Source organism: Cheilinus undulatus, linkage group 4, assembly GCF_018320785.1.
Source record: "Cheilinus undulatus linkage group 4, ASM1832078v1, whole genome shotgun sequence".
Classification (NCBI taxonomy): Eukaryota; Metazoa; Chordata; class Actinopteri; order Labriformes; family Labridae; genus Cheilinus; species Cheilinus undulatus.
Genome location: NC_054868.1, coordinates 14,586,010 through 14,596,621, shown reverse-complemented (window position 1 = coordinate 14,596,621; position 10,612 = coordinate 14,586,010).

Sequence of the window (10,612 nt, the reverse complement as noted above, 5' to 3'; positions counted from 1 at the left end):
TATGTTCTACGTGTTTGCTTTTACTTCCTGTTCACTCATTTTCTCCCTGGGGCATGTTGTGGTTAAAAAATCAGACTCATGTAAGTTCATGTTTAAGAATCTGTCAAAAATCTAAACGAGCCAAAAAATAGGACTTAGAAGAATATCAGGCAAGATCTGATGCAAAGATTTTATTTTACCATTCAAGTAAAAAAATAACCAATAAACCCAAGCTGCTGTCGACAAAGCAACTGAATATTTGATCACAAAACATATTTTATAAGTCTTCAGATCTTTGGACCAAGCCTGTTTGACTGAGCCTTGGCTCCTCATTTTTTTGTATGTTTCCACTCTGATATGAAGATAATGATGTCGTACTGACCAACCGGGACCCCGTTTAACTGTTCTGGTTTTTATTTAAAAAAAAACAAAACAAAAAAAAACATATTCCGTGCCTAATTTCATAAGGCAGTATTCATATGCATGCTTGGCTATAGAAGTGTACTTATTACTTGAATACTATATGGCACTTAAGTCATCATATGTGTTGGGTGTCCTCCCCCAGAAATTTTTTCGCTTCAAAAGCTGAATTTCCTGTATATCAGGGAGTTTTGCACTAGTTTTTTACTAAAAATGAAGTGGCTAAGTTGACTGTGAAGTGAGGAAAAATTCTTAACTGTTTCCCATGATTGGAGTCAATAAGATCAGACTAAATCATCCTAACACAAACACAAACCATCTTCTAAAGTCTAAAAGTCACACAATATTTTCTGTTTAAGATCCCAGATAAATTAGAAACCAAATTCTGTCAGTCTTTCTTAATAGCCAATATTTTAAAGAGTAAAAAAATAGTGTTTTCTATGTGATTTTAACCACTCTAATCCAGTCTACAATCAGCTCACACTTCAGCAGAAACATAGTAAAGACCCAGGCTAAATCATGAGTAGAAGTTTAATCTCCTCTCTTTTAGATCATCTTTTTCTGACATGATTCATTTCTGACTACAGCGTTTTAAACACAACTTTAGCAAATTGTCATAGTATATGCTAAGAGTCTTGTTCAAAACAACAATAGAGTTATTTTTTTCTTTTATTAATATTATTATATGTTTTGGGGTTTTTCATGAGAGAGAGGGATTTTTCCCCAAAATGAGTGAGACTGCATTTAACATCTCTTTAATGCTCAGTGCATGTGTGATAGACTGACCCAGGGTCAGCAGAATCACTAGGCTCACTGCCGACAGGACCAGATCACTGTTTATCAAACATGTTCAGAACACAGAGGAAAACTTATGGAAGGAGTGTTGTCAGAAACGTGGAGGATGCATAATTATTTTCTCAATTATAGCTCCATAATCTAACTGGTTCATGTGACGGACGTGTCTGTGTGTTAAGCTTTTAAGAGTGGTGAGTCTTACTGAAGCGGCACAGACACAAGCAGACACACAACAAAAACGAGCAGTGGGCTCAGACTGAATTACCATGCTGTAAGTTGGCTGTCTAAATAATAATTTAGAAACTTTACCAGTAGTTTGACCATCTGCTGTCCTCTATGTTAAACGTTTCTTGATTCAACCTTGGTTTCCCTCCCGTGGCCTCGGCATTTACCAAAGATTGAATATTGACGAGAAGAGCACTCACTTCATCCCCAATTCATGCACAATCAATAATTTAAAGGATGAGTGAGTCACTCTGAGACCAAAAAGGTTCTGGGCTATTATGAAAACATCCGGGGCTGGGGAGCAGGTGGCCAGGTGGTTAAAGGCGCTCCCCATGTAAGCGGGTGGCCCGGGTTTGAATCCAGCCTGAGGCCCTTTACCGCATGTCTCTCCCCGACTCTTGACCCTGTTTCTGACTCTATCCACTGTCCTCCCCTATCGAACCAGAGAGCCAGATATAAACACCGCTAACCCAGTCACAGCTCACTTTAGCTGGGCAGACCAAGCAGGGAGGAGCCACCCCATGCAGACAACCCAAGACTGGATTTAATTCACCGCCAGCTGCAGAGTGTGTCACCAAGGCAGCACTAAACAGACTGATAGCAAGGTATGCTGTTAAAGACAGACTTCTAATATAAGCTGTGTAGTCCGCTGCCTTCAGAAAAATAATGAGAGAAAAAGATAAGACGAGGGGTAGGACCGCCATATAGAAAGATATTTAGAGAGCAGCCGGGATTTAATCTTTACTCTGTCAGCAGAGCATATCTATTTGAGACTTCTTCAACAGTGTAAAAACTCTTTAACACTGTCAAAAGTTGAGAAACATTTCTACTGAGTTCTATTGTTTCACGATGTCCCAACATAATGAAAATGGCTACAATGTTATATTAAAATATTATTTCTTCTCACACTGCCACAACAACACACATGAATGTGATGTGGACAATAAGCAGGATTGAAGTGGAAAACTGTACTGAAGCAGTACCTCAGTTGCTAACTCAGTTACTTTTTGCGAGCAGTAACTGGTAACTATAACTAGTTACTATTTTTCAGTAACTTGCCTAACAGTGATTACCACTAACCACTTGCCAGACGCCAACAGATGGCAGCAGAGAAATACAGAGTAAGTCATGAGACACTGTGGTATATCGCTGGCTTGCTGCCAGAAATTGCACCTGCGTTCATTAGCTAATCGAGAGATGCTAGAAAAGCAGTAAAATGCAAAAAGAAAACTCAGTCGACTGGCCTTTTGCGAGGAGGACATTGGAGGAGAAACTTAGAATTAAAGAGCTTGCACCTGACCGGGCAGATATCAGAATGAAGCAACAAAGCTGTGACAGAGGGAGAAAGTACGCTGATGGCATATTAGACTATTAATAATAATAAGTAAGTAAATCAATCATGTAATGATAGTTTTGTGTGTTTTAATATTTTTGCTGCATTCAGGTCTGGTATATATACTTTCAGTCACTACTGAAGCAGTGACTGCTTGCACCTCTTGTCTTTTGTAAATGTTTGTATTTAAAATAAACATTCAATTAGCACTTAGACATGATAATGTCATGTATTGAGTTGACTTGTGATAATGTGTGGTAAGTTAAAAATTTAAGTTGACTGTGATAGGAGTTAGCTACTTGTGGCTGTTGATGACCCTAATCATAGCCATCTTACTTTAACATTTGGCATTTGGGAGGGCAGGACTCTAAAAAAAAATATTCTCAAAGGTAATAGGCTCCATGCGCAGCAGGGTATTTCCAGTGGAAAATTAGGCGGCCTGACAACTTCCTTCCAAAAATACTTGTTAAGCCAAAACGTACAGTACTACACTGCATTTATTTGTCCTTTTTTTTTTTCAGTTGTTGTATGTGTTTACTCTTTATCATACTGGCATTCAAACTTGCTAAAATGATGTTTCAAAGACGGGTTAATAGCACTTCTGGACATCATTTCTGTGTGCCGCCATATACATCTTCAGCTAATTTTAACTCGTCAGTCACCTTGCGTCCCTCCTGCAAACAGTGGGCAAACTGCACCGAATCTGCCATCATACACCATTCTCTTCTCCATTCAATCTCCTGACCACAAGTGTGGGAGTGGCCTAATGTCAAATGTGGAAGTGATGCGGGCGTAGAGCCCATCGAAGGAACGTTCTGTCTGTCACATTCATGTTGGGATAATCAGAGCGACACATGACGTGCACATGTGTTATTCTAATGCTGAGCCTGACAGGATATCACTGCCATATGGCGGTGCTTCTCAGTGAATAATATTGATGCCAAGGCCATTTGGGGGACATGCAAAAACATCTTCTCTGCCAAGAAAAGCTCTCCATGTGGCTCTTTGCTCTATTTTAAAAAGAAATGTAGTCCAGTTCCAATTAAACTACCACTTACCTACAGCTACATCCAACCTCATAGCTGCTGCAGCAGCAGCACTTGAATACACCAGCAGACCCCACTTGTAACAATCACAAACCTATGCTGAAGCAGTACAGGAGAAAAGCGAAAACATCTATTCCATCATGAAAAGCTTTCAGTGATCTGGCCTGGTGGTGATTCATAACAGACCATTTGTTGACTTTCTGATGATTTTTGCCTTTTATTGAGAAAAAAATGTGAACAAATTGCTGTGATGTGGACACAAGTTTAGGTTTTGCAATGAAGTCATCAAAGGCTAACATGACACGCCAGATGGATGTGTTTCACACATCCATCTTGAAAACCTTCGATATACAGCGTTTGGGAGAGGGCAGAGCCTTTGAAAAAAAAAAAACCTCAGAGGGTGATTGGATGAACATTCTGTCCATCACATCTTTACGGGCCAATAGGAGCAACAAAACACATGATGTCGTTGCCGTTACCGAGGTGCACATGCGCAACAAAACTCTATATAGATCAGCATAATGCGAACCATGGTGACTGTAGACATGTTAGTATACGACTTTTGTCCTTTTTTAACTGAAAACAACTCACTGCTGTTCTTTGTTCTTCTTTTAACGAAGAAATGTCATCAAGTTCTGATTAAACTGGCGCTTTAGCAGCATCCATGCTAATGTCTTCTGCCATAACTGCACCTGCCTCTTGTTGCAGCTCGCTTATGTCATGACTCTGCCACCCCCAAAGTACTGTCCTTCAACACTGATTGATCCTGTCACTTTCTAACTGGGCCAAAACGGTTCAGATGGGAGCTTGGCAAGATGGATTCGCCAGTGAGAAACTGGGAAATGGGCGTATCCATCTGCTTTGCAAGGTTAATTATAGGCAGTTTTACCATTAGGCAAAGGCAGGCAATTGCCTGGGGCCTCATCCATAAGGGAGACCTAAAGAATTTGCCAAGGTTTGTTTTTCTACAATTATAGCTCACATATCTTTTTGCCACTCCCGGGGTCAAAAAAGACTCACGTCAAAGCGTACAGCAGTGCAACTACAGCATCACCTCAGCTTCACAAACACATAGTCCAAAAAGAGAGGCTGATACAGACTGTATGATGTTTAAGACTAAAGGAGAAGGATTTATTTTGTGTCATTATGATTTTTGATTCTGATTTTTGTTTTTTTTTAAGATGAAGAACTTAACCACCATGCACAGCTGGACTCTGCTCTCACAAAGAGTCTTTTCCTGTCTACACCTCTGACTAGTTTCTTGCATATGGGCCTTAACAAACGTCAGAGCCAGAGGTTTTTGCCTTGTAAAACTTAACTTCTTCCCTTGAGTGGGATTAAAACAGCTGCTCTCTATGGAGCTATATTTGTTGCAAAAGTATTTGCAAATGCGTACAAAGATTTGTAAATGCGTACAAAGATCTGCACACAAATCCGCAAATGTGTGCACAAATCCACAAATGCGTGCACAGATCTGCAAATGGATTGATTTTCTCTTTTTAAGGGCAGCTGACGGAGCTATCGACGTGATGTCAGAGCAAATAATCAAAATATACAAATGACTGTTTAGTGCGAACTGTGATGGACTGAAATGAATATTTTGTTAGGCCAGTTGTTTTGATCACACATTAAAGCAAATGTTCAAGTCCTGTATGTTTCCTAGCCAGGTAATAAAAAAAAAAGATTTGTGTAAGATGCAAGATTCGAACCCGGGACTTGTTAAATGAGAGTCTACCATTAGTCTACCATTTAGCCACTTCATCCTCTCAGTCAGTCACTGTGGAGTAATGTAATTAGATACTAACGTTGGTTGGTGCCTTTCAGCTCTGTGCAAGACCGACAATCTTTCTCTTCCCCTGTTATTCATATAAATATAAATGTTACAGATCACTCTATTGATCTTATTGCTAACATCACCAGGCTCATAAAATGTCATAATGGTGATTTCTGTTAAATACGACACAATGAACCCCGTCTTGTAGAGATGGCAATTCAACCACTGCTGTGATACGACTTTGGAGATAAGGAAGTCATTATAATAATAATAATAATGATAATAATCATTATTATTATTATTACAACAGTATAATAAGATAACATTTCTCATTTCACATTGATGTTATATAGAGCCGTTACTAAGTCTTAGCTCCTGCCTCCTACATATTTGCAGATTAGTGCCTGCATTTGTGGATCTTTGTACAAATTTTTAAAACTTTGCACACATTTACAAATCTTTAAACGGATTTGCAGATCTGTACACTTATTTGTGGATTTGTTCACACATTTGTGGATTTGTGCATGCATTTGCAGATCTGTGCACGCATTTGTTGATTTGTGCATACATTTGCGGATTTGTGCGCAGATCTTTGTACGCATTACAAATCTTTGTACGTATTTGCAAATACTTTTGCAACAAATATAGCTCCATACTCTCAGGATAACAAATACTTTCTCTGCATAATTGTCCCTCAACCACAAACGCGGACACTGCATCTTGTTTTGGTGAGCGACTCAGTTCAATCTCCTGATTGACTTAATCCCTCATTTTAATGTATCTGTAATGCCAAACTAATGCCTACTAATTTTATGTAGAATAATCAAAGGCACTAGGATGGAATTCAAGCCATTAAAGTCAAGAAGCCTTGTCCTGAGGAAAGGGTGTGTCCAGGACTGCTTTCGATTTAGGGTTGGAGAGGCGCTTATCCTGATAGTAAGCAAAAAGCCCATCATAAGAAGTGGTCCAGTGCTGAGCTGAAAGACAGAGGGAGTGTGAGGGAGATGCTTAGGCAAGCTGAAGCATGGTTGTGAGCTTTGGATAGGTGTGGGCTGCCTGGAAGATAAAAAGTCTGAGGTTATCAGCATGAGGTGCTCCCAAGACCTCTCTTGCCCTTGCTCATGTACAAAGTGCCTCTGACAACAGTCGAGGCTTTGGAAAAGAGGATTAATACCTTTCTGCAAAAACGGCTGTCAGTCCCCAAAAGTTTCTCTTCAAGTGGTCTGTAGAGCTCCGGAAGCAAGCTGCAGCTGCCAATAACATCAGTGGTTGAGGACTACAAGGTAGCAAAAGCCCGACAGGTGACAATGCTCTGCAACTGCAAAAACCTACTGGTTTGCCAAGCAGATATCACTGTCCAAACAGGACGGAAGTGGAAAGAGGCAAGACTACACCACAAAGACATCATAGGAGCAGTCAACCAAGGAAGGCTGGGCTGAGGGGTCATTACCAAGGCAAGGTGGAAGGACACAAGTGCTAAAGAATGTCGCAGCCTTGTCCAGAAAGAGCTCCGGGTGGCGGAAGAGGACAGACAAGCTAGGGCAGTATCCATGAAGCAGCAAGGGGGTTGGAGCCAGACTAAATTCCTCCTATGCCCTTCTTATGAAATCCTACCCACACCAACAAATTTGCACTGGTGGGGGCTGGCAGAGAATCCAGGCTGCACACTATGTAGGAAACCAGCCAGCCTAGAGCATGTACTGTCATCTTGCCAATCAAGCCTCACTGACAGGAAATTCAGGTGGAGGCATGATCAGATACTAGCAGAGCTGGCTGCAAGGCCTGAGGAGGTGAGAAGGCAGACTCAAAGTAACATCAGGACAACAGGACTCCGCTTTATCAGGTTTTGTTAAAGCAGGAGAAAGCTCCAGTGGGACATCAGCTGGTGCTGGCATCCTGGCAACAGCTGCTGACAGGGGACATAAGAGTTGACCTCAAGAAACAACTTAAGATTCTAGAGGAGATTACCAAATCAACTCTCAAACCAGATATAGTTCTTTGGTCCAGATTCACAAAACAAGAGTGCTTCTAGAGCTGACAGTGCCATGGGAGGAGAGGATGGAGGAGGCTCATGAGAGGAAGCTTGGGAAGTACCAGGCACTTATTCATGAATGCCAACAGGTGGGATGGTGGGTATGGAACTTTCCAGTGGAAGTAGGCTGTTGAGGATTCCCTGGGAAATCACTGTGGAGTGCCCTATCCAGACTTGGAATCAGAGGTTCCATCAAAAGAAACTAAAGTGTCCTGTCAAAATTAAACTTAAGTGCAAAAACAATCAATTGAATATAAAAATAAACGTAAAATTAGAACAAAAAACTGTCGGTCAAGACTAGCACAAGTTGTAAGACTGCAGTCTGTGCAACAGACAGTTTGATGCTGCATGCAGCTACATGAGGAGGAGAAGGGGAAGCGAAGAGGCACAGAGGAGAGGCAGGTGTGTGAGGTACATCATGAGCATTAGGAGAGCAAAGCAGTGAGTGAGTGAGCTCTGTAGAGTATCATTATAAAGGCTTATAAAGATAATTAGACTCTGGGTCCACTTTATAAAGAAAACTAAAACAGTTTGAGATTAAGTCTGGTGCTCTTCTGTGATCTGAAGAATGAAGTGGTTAAATCCTCTCACCATACCATGAAATTAATCCATTATAAATAAAAGTCCTGAATTCAGACTTAATTCCACTTGTTGGTATTTTCATTAATATTGAGCACTTTTATTTTTTGATTGTAGAATGAAATATTACATGTGTTTAATTTACTATTGTGGTGATATCAGAGTAACATTAACATGTTAGCCTATTTAGCATATTTTCATTTCTGATTCCTTATATTTTGTATGTAATTCTTATGGGTTTTGACAAATGGCTAATATAATTGTGTACAGTACAGCACTGACTAATGAGAGGTTTTGGAGTGGAGATGTACAAAGGCAGTCAAGACTCCCTGTGATCCAGCGGCATGCGCAGCTGTTAGTGAGAGCGAGGAGATGCATGCGCTGTACACTCGATGGGCACAAGCTGGAAAATCAGAGCAGGAACGTGCAGCCAGAAAGGAGAGTGCATGGTGGAGAAAGATGAAAGATCGGCAGCTCATACTACAGTGATTAAATTCACAAATCATGAACTTCAGTTCTCAGACAAGTGTGTGTGCGTCTTTGAGACCTGTATGTTGTGAAGTTCAGATTACTGTTCTTGTTTCTGTATATTTGTGTACAAAACTTGGCTTTGAGCACTTGTCTGATTGATATGTCAGTTGCTAGCTAAACATACTCATTAAATGACAGCTTGTTTATTAAGCACCTTAGAGTTGAGATTTAGTTTTGAGTTATATAAGCACATATGCAGCAGAAATTATTGCAATGTACCTTAGGGTTTATATGCTCAAGAATACAGTATTAACAAAATGCACACAGTATGAGTGTATGCATATTAGTATGCTGCTTCATGCATTAATATTTTTGGAGCTAAATATTTTTTATTTCATTTCAGAACCACACACAAATGTTAAAGGCCCATGTTTGTATTGTTGCAAAGGTTTATTAAAGCTTTAAAAGGAGAGAAGTCGAGTCTAGCAGAGTGGCCTGCACCACCACCACCACCCTGGCCTGAAATTGAAGAGCAGGCACAAAGACAGCCTGTAGTTGGATGAGGTCATACATGAACTCAAGGGGGCTGCACGGCGGTGCAGAGGTTAGCGCTGTTGCCTCACAGCAAGAAGGTCCCTGGTTTGCTTCCCGGTCAGGGCTTTCCTTTGTGGGGTTTGCATGTTCTCCCTGTGCATGCATGGGTTCTCTCCGGGTACTCCTGCTTCCTCCCACCACCAAAAACATGCTCATTAGGTTAATTGGTGACTTTAAAATTGGCGAGCGTGCCCAGTTGTCTGACTCTATATGTCAGCCCTGCAGTTGACGACAGTTGACAACAGTTGACTAATGACGAAAATGAAACTCAAGGGTATTAGACTCCATACCATCTCTAATACCACAATACAAAGCACTCTGCCCCTTCAAAGGGAAGCACCTGTTGGTGCAGGTCTACTTCACCACCATCCAGGCCATGTAGAGCCTTATCTGTATCCTCCACAGTCAGGCTCTACCCCTTTTCAACACAACCCAGGTCCACAGATCCAAACCTCTACTTCGTCTGGGCCCCTCCTCAGCCACCAGTCTGCAGAGCAGGTCACTGGCACACAGGCCAAGACAGCCATCCTCTGGACCGTTCATTGGTATACCCTTTCAACCCTTTCAAACGGAGTCTGTTTATAGGGGGCCAACGAGTCGCACTGCAGAAGATAGCCAGTGTCATGGATTCACCTGATGTATGCTGAGGTGACAATGCTGCCTTTGAGAAGTTTGCCCTACAGGTTAAGTCATTTGTGGGAATGCTGAAAACTCTAGGTCCAGATGGTGAGAGTGAGCTGAGATGTGGGTCTTATGTTGCACGCTTACGTTGCACGATCTTGCCCCACCTCTGATCCGGATCGAGAGGTAGTATCAGAGCCGTAACAGACTTTTCCGCAACTAGTGTGAAAGGATGTCTCTGCATTTCGCAATGGCGAGTGTGCACTGCTGTCTCCATAAACGGGAGATTTAAAAATCAGTGCGGTTTAATCAAGCGGCATTTCATTGGAGAAAACAACAGCGGGATAAAACAAAGAATAATGTGGATTAACTGAAGAGACTGCGAGGTTAGAGAGCTGATCACACTCTGTACAGGAGAGGAGAGAACAGACACATCTCTGCTCACAGCAGTGTCTGAAAAGTTCCATGATGTGTTCAAGTGAGCTCGGTACTCCGAAGTTTCCGACCTCAAACGAAAATAAGTGCGCTGTGACACTGCTTAAAGTTGGACCTCCAATTCAGAAACATGGAGGAAAAAAAGTCTATTGGATCTAATCGATCAAAATGAATGTTCATGTTATTTTCCCCGTATTTCATTTAGAAAATACAAAGTTTTGAACTGAGAAATCCAGAGTTTTGAGTTTCATTGAAAGCAGCAGCTCAGGCAGTGGCTGCCATCTGATTACCCCGCCTGGGTGTGTGTG